General features: G+C 39.7%; 1 long non-coding RNA gene across 1 annotated transcript in view; it reads left to right on the top strand.

Annotated features, from left to right (window-relative positions):
* LOC137351729 (uncharacterized) overlaps positions 1 to 4,029 on the top strand; it is a 28,438-nt gene extending 24,409 nt beyond the window's left edge. The window contains exon 4 of the long non-coding RNA XR_010969562.1: positions 2,354 to 4,029. This is a non-coding gene — a long non-coding RNA (uncharacterized lncRNA). The remainder of the gene's footprint in view (positions 1 to 2,353) is intronic.
* The last annotated feature ends 10,177 nt before the right edge of the window (positions 4,030 to 14,206 follow it).

Genomic DNA, 14,206 nt, shown 5'->3' with positions numbered 1-14,206 from the left:
ATTGGTAATAAGATACAAAGTTGCCTGGCCTTTTCACTCAAGCCCCAGATACTCTGTTTCCCCCTGCAACATTGTCAGTTCATACTTTCAAAAACCTGCCGCACAATAATTTGAATACCTAAATGTCCAGTGCCAGTCTCATTGACGGCAGACACTGTTAGATAGACTGCCACAGCAAAATCTGCCAAAGTATATATTGTCACTATTATTCGTTTAGTTTCCCTCACAAATCCTTGGTATGATCAGTTCAAAAACTTTCACATTGCATGATTTGGAACAGCAGTTTATGATGCATAATGTCACAAATATGAAGCAGGTTTATCAAGAATATGCTGATAATAAATATATCTAAATGAATATTTAGAATGAATTTCAAACAGAATAAGTTAACTAAAACAAGCAAACTAGAATGGGGTACAATATCATTATTCATGCCACTTCTGTTTGGCTAATTTCTTATATCACAGTGTCAGTTATAAAAGTTAATGAATTTATACGTGGTAATGGAGTTAATTGATTGTTACTAGGCCATGTTATTTCCCTTGGCAAACAAGTTATCATAAAGCAGAAATCACAAAGTGACTTAACAACAAATTATGCCAGTAAATGAAAAAAAAGTCTATTAGTGCAATATCAAGAAACAGCAATCTGTTGTAAATGCAGTAATGCGTTTGTGTATTAGTCACCAAAGCGACTATTTAGAAATTAATCTCACAGACAAGTGACCCCTATGATTAAGTTAGATTGATTAGGCTGAATTTATTACATATAAATGACCTGCCACATCCTTCTAGCCGTTATAATATCTTTATGTAATATGATGAAATAGCCCGAGTGCTATCTCTGACATTTTGTAAGCCTTCTCCTCCGAAATGCAAGTTGTAGTTTTGTGGTTAATTAAACTGCCACTGCCTGTAAATGTAGATAAAACTCTGGTTTCAGTGGTTAACTGCCAGTAGGAACATGCAATATAAATTGTTATTGTAATTATGTTTTAAAAGTTATCAATTTGTTACATTAATTCTTATTGTTTTTAATTCTGTTAAGTTTTCTTGATATATTTTCTTTCTTTAAAAGAAAAAACCTTACTACAGTTCATTTCTGAACCCTTTTCTGCTCAACTATCATAGTTCACAATTCTGGGACAAAGGCTGCATGATTATTATAGAGTTTAGATATCACAATCTACTGTTGCATCACAGTATCATGGTATCTCTCTTAGCTGCGCGGCATTTTATCAAATGTAGATTGTAAGCCATTAATGCATTGCAACCACCACAAGCTAGATTGAGGGCAATCATATCACTATCATAGAATTTGCAGCATGCCATTCTGCCATCCCTGATGCTAGCTCTTTTGTTGGGGCTGTCCACTTTAATCATATTTCTCTACCCCTTTGCTGTATCCTTTTATCATTCTTTTTCAAGTACTTTCCAATTCCTTTTTAAATGAGATCATAGTCTCTGTGTCAATAGCTGCATGATATAGCATTTCAGGTTCTAATAACCCATGTGAATGTTCATTTACAATGTCCCCTTTCATTCTTTTAGTGAAAATTGTCAGTCTATGTCAGTTTGCTACTGATTCACAACTAATGGAAACAACTTCACTCCAAGCTTTCATAGCCCCTTTCTCCATTGGAAAAAACCTTTAATCATTATTAATCCTTTTTCATAATGATAACCTCTCATTCCTGATATCACTGTAATCAAACTTCACTGTTTACTTACCATTGCTGTAGTGTCCATCTTATAATGGAATGGCCAGAACTGCCTGCAGTACCTCTACCTGTCTAATTAATGTTTCACACGAGTTGAATATAGTTTATGATGAATATCCCACGTGTCAAATCCAGCATCTCAGCTGATTTCTGTGCCACCACTTTTATACATCTGAACCATTAGATCCCTCTTCTTCTATTCTGTTAAAAGTCTTATCATTTACTATATGCTGCTTTTCATTGTTCCTTTCCCCCAAAATGTACTAATACCCTGTACTGTACCTGTCAACTGTCTGCCCAGTCCACCAACCTATGTTCTTCTGAATGCTCCTACATTCTTTTTCACAGTTAGCATTGCACTTCAGTTTGTATCATCAGCAAATTTTAATATAATTCCTCTTGTACCTTAAATGGAAAGAAAAGAGCCCCTGTACAAGTTCTATACTCCTATCCACAGCCCGCCAATCCAAAAAAAATCCATTTGCCCCTCAGCTTTGTTTTTGTCTTCTAGGCATTCCCCTATCTATGTGGCTACATTTCTTTTAAACCCACTTGCCTTTGTTTTCATAATGTGCTATCTTATTATGTTTGGCATCTTCTTCTCCATGCTCCTGACCTTTGCCTTCCTTGCAGATATGGAAGGCGCCTACTTACACACGAGGGCAAATGGCAAGCTCTACAAACCATCAAGGCTGAAAGCGAAGACAAAAACACATCGTGTCCTCAATAATCTCCATCTTCACTGTCTGCAGCACATTATGGGTATATCCTGGTAGGACAAAATCACAAATGTAGCAGTCCTCTAAAAGGCAGAGCTCCCAGGTGTGTTGGCAATAATTGAACAGAGGCAGCTTCAGTGGATCGGACACGTCCACAGGATGGAAGACGGTCGCATATCCAAGGATCTTCTGGATGGTGAGGTAGCTGGAGCCAGACCACCAGTGAGGTGTCCGAAGCTTTGCTTTGAGGATGCTTGCAAACGTGACATGAAGACCTCAAATGCCGACTATTGAACTTGGGAGTCACTAACTGGCGAAAGACGGAAATGGCGACACATCCTGTGGATTGGTGTGTACTACCACGATGACCAGTTGCTACAGCAGCTTGGCAACGGGTGCCAATGTCAAAAACAACAACTCACAGCATCACTTGACAGCTTCATGTGCAGCACTTGTGGCAGAACCTGCCTCTCAAGGATTGTCCTTCACAGCCATCAGCAAAGGTGCACCAATAGAAGCCACCCCAGCTAAATGGATTGTTTGCTGCATGTCCTTCATCTTTTATAGATGGAAGGATACCAAACATTTTCTGAAAATGCATATATATATATAACATACTCTTTGCTTTTCTCCAAAAAATAAATAAATTAGTCATGCACAACCTGCCTCTTAAAAATCCATGTTATTTCTGATTGGACCATGCATTTTTAAGGATTCACTAATTTCATCCCATATTAAGGTGCCATGCATGGAAGGAACCGTGATGAAATAAACAATGAAATGGAAGAATTATGAATTAAAAAGTCAACTGTTAAACAAAACCACAAAAACATGGACACTTGTACCACAGTCAAAATGGAGTAGTGGTCATGTGACCCCTCCTGTACTGGGAATCAACAAACCTGTCTACAAGGATGGAACTCACTAACCTCATCTGAAATAACTCTAGGGAGAATCCTGTTGAAATTGAAAAGAGCACTATTGCATATTAATGACTCTTGGTGACATGAATGAACTAACAAAGGATTCTGGAGACAGATGGACTCACAACGCAAACCTAAATTGAATAGCTGTGAAATAGCACTGTGTGAATAGAATGGTCCTCATTCAGACATCTATCGATAGCCAAGGTCTCTGCATCCTGGTCCATTGTGTGGTCAGACCAGGGGAGAGGGTATTGTGTCTCCTAATTAAACTCTAATGTGATGGATTTTTACCTTTAAAAAAAATAGACCTCTGTAGAATGAAGGGAGATCAAGCCAACACCTTCAGAAAGTACTCCAGTCAGAGGCTGTGCAAGATATCCAGCCAAACAAGGAAGAAGCCCTGTTGCTAATTCTGCACTTTAAGTTCTCTGCTGCAGCAAGTTGAAGTGACCACCACCTCCAGTCTGAAGTCTTAACCACCAGAAATCTACAACACCTCAATAAATTCAAGATTACAAACACCCAGGCCTGCACCTTTAAAAGAGAAGGTGCAACAGGTTCACCATAAAACACGAACACCTACCTCACTTTGAAATACATTCTACCCTTTTCTCTCTATCTATTCTTGTGTATGTGTGTGTTAGTGAATGTGTGTGGGTGAGGTTGTGACCATTTTGAGAATTTGTGAAAATAAAAGTTTTTTTTTACCTACAAGAAAACCAGCCATTTGTCTGTTTATTTGACCCAAACGACACTCAGGGGCTAATACAAAAATTTAACAAAACACAATTGCAGTCAGTTGGGAGCTGAACAGTGGGAACCACCCACACCTCTTTTCACCTGTCTGTAACAAAATGGGGGCTTGAAGCCAAGATTTTTTTGAACAATCTGATTAAATGAGCGATTTGGAAACTGGAGGAAAATTGACCTCTAAAACTGTGGATAATTGAACCAACAGCTTTTCTCGTATCATTCTTTTCTCTACAGTGCTAGAAACAAAAAGACATAGAGTCATACAGCACAGAAACAGGCCCTTCAGCCCATTGTGTCCATACCAGCCATCAAGCACCTATCCATTCTAATCCCATTTTCCAGCACTTGGCCCGTAGCCTTGTATGCTGTGGCATTTCAAGTGCTCATCTAAATACTTCTTAAACGTTGTGAGAGTTCCTGCCTCTACCACCCCTTCAGGCAGTATGTTCCAGATTCCAACCATCCTCTGGGTGAAAACATTTTTCCTCAAATCCTCTCTAAACCTCCTGCCCCTTACCTTAAATCTATGCCCCTTAGTTATTGACACCTCTGCTAAGGGAAAAAGTTTACTGAGTTGTTTGTAGAGCAGGGGGGCATATCCCATGTAAGTTAAATCAATTAAATATTGAAAATTTAAAAGCTATAGCCGCCCAGATGAGAGTCACTTTCAAACAAAAAAACAACAAATCCTGAAATAGTGAAGAAATTAGCTCGCCATTTTAATCTTGCACCTGAACTAGAAGAAACAAGCATGGAACCTGAAATGGATAAAATTATGCTAGCTAAGATTCAAATGGAAAGGTTGCAAAAATTGGAAATGCAAAAGGAAAAAGAGGAAAGTGTTTCAGCTTCAAAAGGAAAGAGAGTTTCAGTTGAAATGAGAGGAAATACTATTGCAGAGAGGAAGAGGCAAAGAAGATTGAGTTAGAAAGGTTTCAAGCACCAGGTGATAATGCCACAAGCCACTCAAACCTTATCCCCAATTGAGAGTAAAACTTTGATGTATTGAGACACTCATGGTTAATGCCAAAATTTAATGAGAAAGAGGTCCAGTCCTATTTTATCTCCTATGAGATAATAGCTAACTGGCTAAACTGGCCAAAATAATATTTGACCCTTCTCTTGCAAAGAAAATTGGTGGGTAGAGCTCGCGAAGCTTAGTCTGTTATCAGCAGAAAGCTCCCTCAATTATGAACAGACAAAAACTACAATATTAAATGCATACGGGTTAGTTCCTGAAGCCTATCAGCAACAGTTTGGAAACGCTAGGAAAACACCTGCCCAAATCTTTATCGAATTTGAAAGAATTAAACCTATGGCTTTCAGTCGCTGGATCTGATCTCTTAAATTAGATCTGATATGAAAATTTGAGAGAAGTGATTTTACTAGAAGAATTTAAAAATAGCATTCTGCTGAACATAAAGACTCATATTGAAGAACAAAGAATTACAAAAGTAAGAGAAGCAGTTGCAGTGGCAGACAATTATGAGCTTACTCATAAATCCTTTTGTTAGTTAAAACTCTTCCATAATAATCCCCAGAGGTCAGGAAGGACAGGGATAATGATAAAAGATGGGGCGTTAGTGAAAAGAGAACCAAAAGTTAGAATGCAAGAAGCCCTCCAGCAGTAAACAAAGAAAGTGCAGATGGCAGGAATGCTTTCCACAGACCAGTGGTGTTCCCATTGCAGCAAAACAGTACATGTAAAAGCCAACTGCTGGAAGTTAAAAGGGAAACCCATCGATTTTGTAGGCGTTCACAAGGCTAGCCTAGAAAAGGTTGTCCAAGTAGGCAACAAGGCAGACAAGCCTGTGACCCTAACCACAGTAATGGACCCCTCAAAGAATACCACCTTATCTGAGGCAGAAATAGAAAAGATCCCTGAAGGTTATCAGGATTTTGTTTCAAAGGGAAATGTGTCCCCATATCCCTCTAATGAGACAGGCAAATCCATCGTCCTATTCCAAGATACAGAGGCCACTTAATCCTCAATGCTTGGTAAAGGCATAACCTTTCCACCAGAGAGTTCGCTCAAGGCAAAGGTTCTGGTAAGAGGCATCGAAGGAGGATACATGTCAGTACCATTGTATCGGGTCCACCTGCAGTGTGACTTTGTATCTGGACCAATTACAGTAGGGGTTGCCTGTGGCCGGAATAGACTTGCTGTTAGGCAGTGCTTTGGCTGGAGATAAAGTGGTAGCAACTCCAGTGGTCTTAGAACAGTCAAATAAGGCCAGAGAGACAGAGAAAATACAGGAGGAAGTCCCTGGAATCGGCTGCCTGTGTAGTAACCTGGTCCATGGCTAAGCAAGCTCCAACAGAGCAGGCTGAGCCAATAATTCAGTCAGATGACCCCAAGGTCTAATTGGCTGAAATTTCTTTTTGAGATCTAGGGGAGGTATAGAACAGACCCTCCTTAATTGAAGCCCAGCAGACAGACCCTGTTTTATAAAGGGTAGCACTGATAGCCTATTCTGAGGCAAAGGAAGAGAAACTGCCTGAGTGCTGCTATTTTAAAATGAAATCCTAATGAGAAAATGGAAACCCCACAGCAACCTGCAGCGGAGGAGTGGACAGAATTTCACCAAATCATAGTTCCCCTAAATATCATAGGGAAATTTTGAGAATTACCCATGAAATCCCTATGGCTGGGCACATGAGTATCAGAAAGACCCAGGCCCAGATAAGCTGACATTTTTATTAGCCACAAATCCACAAAGATGTGGTTAACTTTTGCAAGACCTGCCATACCTGTCAGGTTGTTGGGAAACCACAACCTACAAAAAACCCTGCTCCACTGATCCCTGTTCATGCTTTTGAGGATGTTGTGCCTAACACGCACTCTACTCTTAAAGAATCCACGGAATCCGATTGGTGAAAGGTGTCTCAATATTTTATTCACACACTAAATCATCAAGTACAAGCTCTCACTACTTGTACAGTATCAAAACTCATCAAAGTACAAGCTCTCACTACTTGTATAGTATATATACTACCCGTCAAGACACAAGGTGATCAGTCTCGGACCTGCGACTGCTCTTCTGTTCACTGATTCCCTGGCTCAGGGTATCTTCTCGCGTGTTCTTTCCCGGGGTTCTCGTACCTTCCTCAGTTTCAGTCGGGTTAAATCTTGTTTCTAAGACTCGCCCCTCTTACTTCTCATAGGGGTCTGGTATAATGACATAATGATAATTCCTTATTTGGCTCAGTGAGAACCTGTTCAAAACTTCACGGTTTCCCATTATCTATTATGAGTTTAATCATATCTGGTATCCATGACGACTCCTAGTTTCTGGGATCCTCCTCAATACCTTTTCTATAATCATATCTACAACTCCTTGGCCATCTGTGTGCTGTGGCCTCTTTTACCCATCCTCCCTTCAATACACTGTTCATTGTTGTGTTACTGGCCCCTTTGTTTTAATTAAGTTCTTCTGTGTTTTTGCTATATGCTGTTTTACTGGGCCTACAGTCCCCCCTTTGATCCTGCAGGGCTATGCCCAAGAGATCACACTCTCATGTCTCTTAGGTAATACACTTGTGCATTTACAATTTAATTTTCAAAGCAAAAGCATAAGCAGTGTAATATTGAAGAAAGCACAATTTAAAAATCACTATTACAATCAATCAATTGTGCGAACATAGCACAGTCGCAATTTCATTCTTAGAGTATGTTGATCATTCATTAATTCATTTTAAGTATATATGAATAGGTTATACAATTACCCTTTTATGGCATAACTAATTGTCTATCCTTTTATAAAGCAAGTTCGAATACTGATTGCCTTTCGGGTAAATGTCCAGCCTGTGTTCCTACATCCTCTCTCATTGTCTAATTAATTTCTTAAGTTTCCAAATTAAGTATGTCACATATATCACCTTGACACCCAAAACCACTATCAGGACATGGGAGATAATTCTAAACCGGGGGTGTATCTGCACATTTGACCCCTAGTTCCATAAGTCATCCCACCAGGTAGAATCGTTTATCTCATCAATCTCATCTTGTAGCTTCATTGACTGTTGTTCCAGATTGTAGTACACTACAGCAATGGATTCTAGCTGCTGGCTCTCTTTACCCAAGCGCGTGGGCATTGGCTGAATAGTATATTCGTATTCCCGGAGGTAATTTGTCAAGTCCTCCTCAATACTTTCTGTCACAGTTATCATTTCTGTCTTTTGTTTATGAATGTCTACCAACTCCATCTTCCCTTCTGGTTGGTATTTGTGGGTTGAAGCAAAACGTACTGTTGCTCAACAGACAAGTCCGGTTATATCCATGCTGGTACTCCTTCGCCGTAGTGGTTAAACAATATCTCCCCTTTCCCATATAGGCCACATGGGTTAGCCCTGACAATGCTTTCCTAGTCTCCATGGGTCAATTTACAGTGGCATTAAATCCACATTTTGATTCTGCTGTTTTATAAATAGGGTGAGGACATATGACCACCTGGTTTTCCAGACTACACTCAGAATGTTGTTCCAACTTCCTCTTTTCCAATTTCCACAACATAGGGTAAAATATCATGGTATTTTATGTAATCTTTTCCCCTTATCACCCCTATATTTTCTACCTTGTATAATTGCATCCCTAACTTATCTCTCGGATAAGTTATCCCCAATACTACTCCAATACTCATAGATCCTGTACTTACACACTCCTGACCTTTCCATACCTTAACAAGTTTTCTCACCTGGTAATTTTATCATTTGTGTGACTAGCTAAGTACTCCAACTGGGTGTCATTGATCCAAACTGGTACCTGACCCGCATCAATTTGCCTCAAATTTTCCTTCATTTGTTCTAACATCCACGAACCATAAGTACTACAAACACTTCCATTATTTGAAATGTCGTGGACCTCCTTTACCTTTTCTATTATATCATTAATAGTGTGAGCACGACCTTCCAGTACTCTCACCAGTCCTGTCAATGCATTCGTCAAATCCTGTCCTACTTTAGCTACACCACTCTGTGCCTTTTTTCCTCTTTCAAAATATCCTTTACTAGCTGGCTGAGAGTCCTAACCTTCTGGTCCACGCTTTCCAAATCTATAGTATTGACAATTGAAGTTCCCGTATTAAAGACTGTGGCTGCATTATTCACTAAAGTACGTTTACGTTTCTTTCAGTTTATTATTACCTCATTACCAAATTCCTGTCTCAGCAATTGTTATAGTAGTACCTTGTACAACTCTCGGGTATTCTCAGGGCACCAGTCAGGTAGCTGGATGTCTGAGATATTCAATATTACCGGTACCAACTCAAGCTGTATATTATCATATACAGTTTTATTAGTTTTTATTATCACAAGTCCATTTTCTGGTCCTGCAGTTAAGGCAGGGCAAAGGAGATCAGTCACTTGTGGCTGCTGGGTCGTAACCTTACTCGTCGGTAATTTGGATGTGGGGGTAACCGTGGAGGTTGGTGCTTCTTGTCCGTTTAATCTCACAACCTGGAACTGTCCTTTTTTATTTTCCCCAACACAATAGAGCCAATAGCCCCTATCGTTTTGTGGTTTCACACATATTGATCGGTTTTTACAGTCTTTATCATCACACTGCCATACAGGGAACTCAGGAGGGCCCCCCAGGTGGGTTCCTTTTGGGCATTCGATACATACCCACTGTCCGATAGTAACATTTACAAGAAAGGCCCACCGCAATTCGTCCCTGAGTCTGGGACTTCCATCCTCCTGCACATGTAATCCACACCCTGTCTGCCTAATCCCGTCCTCCCCTGTAGAGGAACCGTCAACAAAAAAAATTTTGAGTGCTGGTTTGATTGCTGGCTCCTTCCCTTGTATACCCACCAATGATTTTGACACAAAAGGTCCCTTGAGGGCCTTTGCTGTCAAAACCTGACACACCTGGTAGATTAAATTGTCCACTAAAATAAAAGCAAAATACTGCGGATGCTGGAAATCTGAAATAAAAACAAGAAATGCTGGAAATACTCAGCAGATGAAATTATCCGCCAGGCACATAGTAGTTTTTTTTTCATGAGATTATATAAAGGGGCTGGCTTTAAGGCAAATCCATCAGTAAGATTCCTGTGATACCCAACAAGGCCCAAAAATGATCTTTGGGCTTTAATATCTTGCGGTAGGGGGAGTTTGAGAATCGTCTGTATTTGCATCTGCTCTATCTCATGCTTTCCCTGTGTTATTACTATTCCCAAATAGGAAACCTTTTCCTACATTATCTGTGCCTTTTTAGGCTTAACTTTCACTCCGACTTTCTGGAAGAAGGTGGAATATCGAGGGACTATTATGAAATCCCTGGGGAGACACGTCCAGGTGTACTGTTGTCCCTGAAACGTAAACGCAAATTTATATTGACACTCTTGTGCCAGTGGTATGGACCAGAATCCATTGCTAATGTCCAACACAGTAAACCACTTAAACTGTTTTTTTTAAAACTTTGATTGTCCTCTTAAATATCAGATAAATTTCCCTTGGAGTGCTTTAAATAATCACTCATATCAATTAAATTGTGTTTATCGATTCCAATTTCTTATGCCCAGACTTGGTTGTATTGCATTTTTTACATTAAAGACAGAAGTGCTTGCAACTATCTCTCCTTCTCAAGCACTTTGTCTCATTGATAAAGATGCTGTGACATTTGATGTCTGCAATTAAGTTCTTAAATTCTTCAAGCTGCTGGATCTCTTGCTGTTGCATCAGTTCTCATGTGGCCTTGGAACCTGCCATCACCTGCTTAAAAAAAAGAAAGAATCCATTGTGGCTGTGCCCCTGAGCCCAATGGGTTAATTTGTCCAATTATACCTGTCAATTTAGAAATTTAAGATTTAATAATGTCCAATATACATAAATTTACTCTCAGCAATGCAAAAATTGTGTGGGGGATTAAATGGAAAGGCGATAGCTGCAGCAGGGTTAATTTCTTTGTTTGTCTCCAAGGGGGCGGAGCAAAACATTCTCAGCTGCGTCACTTTACGTTACCTTATTTTCTGATCGAAAAGAACTACACTCCATTTTAAACTTTTTTTCAATCCTTTTGGTATCCTTAGGGTTTGAAAACAACAAAATCATTAGTAACTTTATCAGCTTCAAAGGAAAGCATCTCCATCAGGAAAGACAGCATTTTAGATTAAACTGCAATTGTTTTCAAACTTTTAGCATCTTGTGTAAGAGGTTTCTAATCCAAGGATTTTTTATAACAAAGATGATTCCAAATTCCAATTTGCTGCAATAAATATTTAAAAATCAAAACTGCCAATGTTATATGAACGCGTCTTATGTCCGGAACTGAAGACTCCTCCAAAACTTGACATAATAAACTTGAAAGTTCATTGTGGCCACAAATGAAATTTCCTGTTTTTCAACTTAACAGGTTAGTTAATCTTAATAATATAAACTTAACTCAGACTTATTAACTTATAATACTTATTAACTGCACACAGAACAGAATAGCATGTGCTTTTTTTTAAAGATAGGTAAATTATGTCATTTTTCTTGTTCTTTCTTCAAGCGCCTTTTCAAATGACTGTAATAAAACCAAAAACTAAAGAAAAAGTTATTTAACATTCTTAAAACAAAAGATTTAACACCAGCTTCTTAAACAAACTTTAAACAGACAGCATCTTTCCTATATCTCCTTTGTTTATCCATCTCTCCCTTAAACCAATATCCAATTCCTGTCATTTGCTACTTAAAACAGTCAGTAAAACATGTCTTTAATTTAAACTCCAAAAAAACTAGAACAGATTTTAAACTGGAACTCCAATTAAAGCAATGTTTTAAACTTCAAATTGGATTTCTGCCAAACATCTTCAGACCTTCAAGGCTGAAGCTTATCTCTTAGAAAACTGTTCATTGCCTTTTCACAGTTGCAAAACCGACTTTTAAAATAAAAATAATACTTTAACTTAGAATATAATTCAATTTTATATCCCATTACTGGGTGCACAATCTTAAATTGAAATGAATACACTCAACAATCACTCTTCACACTCATTCAATTCCAAACAACTTAGAAAATTGATTCCTGTAATGGGTTATGAATTCAAAGTACCAAAATCTCCGTCAAATTCCCTGTCCCAATGCCAAGGAACACACAGGTTCAACTAATTCACAACCAAAACATGACTCAAGGTTCCCACAAAATATACACGTGTAAAAATAGAAAAGGTAACAGACTCATTCTTTCAACATCAAAGTCAGACAACAAAGAGTTAACGACTTTCAGTTCCACAGAACACAGGCTGCAAATTGCAAGGACATTAATTTCATACATGGAAGCTTCCAACATTCACACATTCGAATCAAAAGACACAGTAGCCTATTTTTACTCACTTGAAATTTCACTAAAATATAGTCTTTTTATGTCACTCTGCCATTAACTTAGTCATGGAGCCCTCTGGCCTTATCTGCCAAGTTGGCCCGATTAAAATCGTCATTGTCATCATCCTCCCTATCCGCAAAGTGCATCTTATGCCCCTCTGTGCTGAGAGTTGAGACTGTAGTTTACTTGTCTCCTCCTGACATTTGATATGATCCGCTGACTGGTATACCTGCTCCTTCTGTAAGCGGTGCAGAACCGTCATTGCGGTCTGTAAGTCAGAGCATTTCTGTTCCACTCCTGTGAGCTGTTCCTTCGCCTTGTCCGCTTCCCTCTCAGCCTTACTGCGACTATACTCGGCCTTTTCGGCCTGAGACTGGAATTGGATTAAATGCACTACCTGTTCTGAACTAACTGACTCTGCCTTCAGGGCCCTATCATGCCACTCAGCAATGGCTTTCACTAACTTAGGCGCCCATTTGGCTTGGTGGGTATGCGCATCCTCCCAATGCTGTACCCCAACGGACCCCTGGCCCGTGTACTGTTTAACTGCAAACTTTATCCACGAGGGCCACTTGCCCTTCAAATATTTCTGGAGTTCCAACTCCCACTCTGGCCTGGCCAGGGCCATAATTACTCAAAGGTTCACCAATCCAATCCGTCAGACTTCGTTTATAATTTAGCTCAAACTCAGCGAGGCTATTCAAAATAACTTGAAAATAGCACTACAACCGAGTCCCTGTTTGGGCATCAATTATGTTGTGCCTAACACGCACTCTACTCTTAAAGAATCCACGGAATCCGATTGGTGAAAGGTATCTCAATATTTTATTCACACACTAAATCAAGTACAAGCTCTCACTACTTGTACAGTATCAAAACTCATCAAGGTACAAGCTCTCACTACTTGTACAGTATCAAAACTCATCAAAGTACAAGCTCTCACTACTTGTACCGTATACTACCCGTCAAGACACGAGGTGATCAGTCTTGGACTTGCGGCTGTTCTCTGAGCCCCTGGCTCAGGATATCATCTCGAGTGTTCTTCCCTGGGGTTCTCGTACCTTCCTGAGTTTCAGTCAGGGGTTAAATCTTGTTTCTAAGACCCGCCCCTCTTACTTCTCATCGGGGTTTGGTATAATGACATAATGATAATTCCTTATTTGGCTCAGTGAGAACCTGTTCAAAACTTCACGGTTTCCCATTATCTATTAGCAGTTTAATCATATCTGGTGTCCATGATGACTCCTAGTTTCTGGGATCCTCCTCAATACCTTTTCTATAATCATATTAGCGGCACAGTGGCGCAGTGGTTAGCACCGCAGCCTCACAGCTCCAGGGACCCGGGTTCGATTCCTGGTACTGCCTGTGTGGAGTTTGCAAGTTCTCCCTGTGTCTGCGTGGGTTTTCTCCGGGTGCTCCGGTTTCCTCCCACAAGCCAAAAGACTTGCAGGTTGATAGGTAAATTGGCCATTATAAATTGTCACTAGTATAGGTAGGTGGTAGGGAAATATAGGAACAGATGGGGATGTTTGGTAGGAATATGGGATTAGTGTAGGATTAGTATAAATGGGTGGTTGATGTTCGGCACAGACTCGGTGGGCCGAAGGGCCTGTTTCAGTGCTGTATCTCTAATCTAATCTAATCTAATCATATCTACAACTCCTTGGCCATCTGTGTGCTGTGGCCTCTTTTACCCATCCTCCCTTCAATACACTGTTCATTGTTGTGTTACTGGCCCCTTTGTTTTAATTAAGTTCTTATGTGTTTTTGCTATGTGTGTTTT

Source organism: Heterodontus francisci, chromosome 36, assembly GCF_036365525.1.
Source record: "Heterodontus francisci isolate sHetFra1 chromosome 36, sHetFra1.hap1, whole genome shotgun sequence".
Classification (NCBI taxonomy): domain Eukaryota; kingdom Metazoa; phylum Chordata; class Chondrichthyes; order Heterodontiformes; family Heterodontidae; genus Heterodontus; species Heterodontus francisci.
The sequence above is the reverse complement of the archived record's forward strand: the minus strand, read 5'-3'. Positions and strand labels throughout refer to the sequence as shown.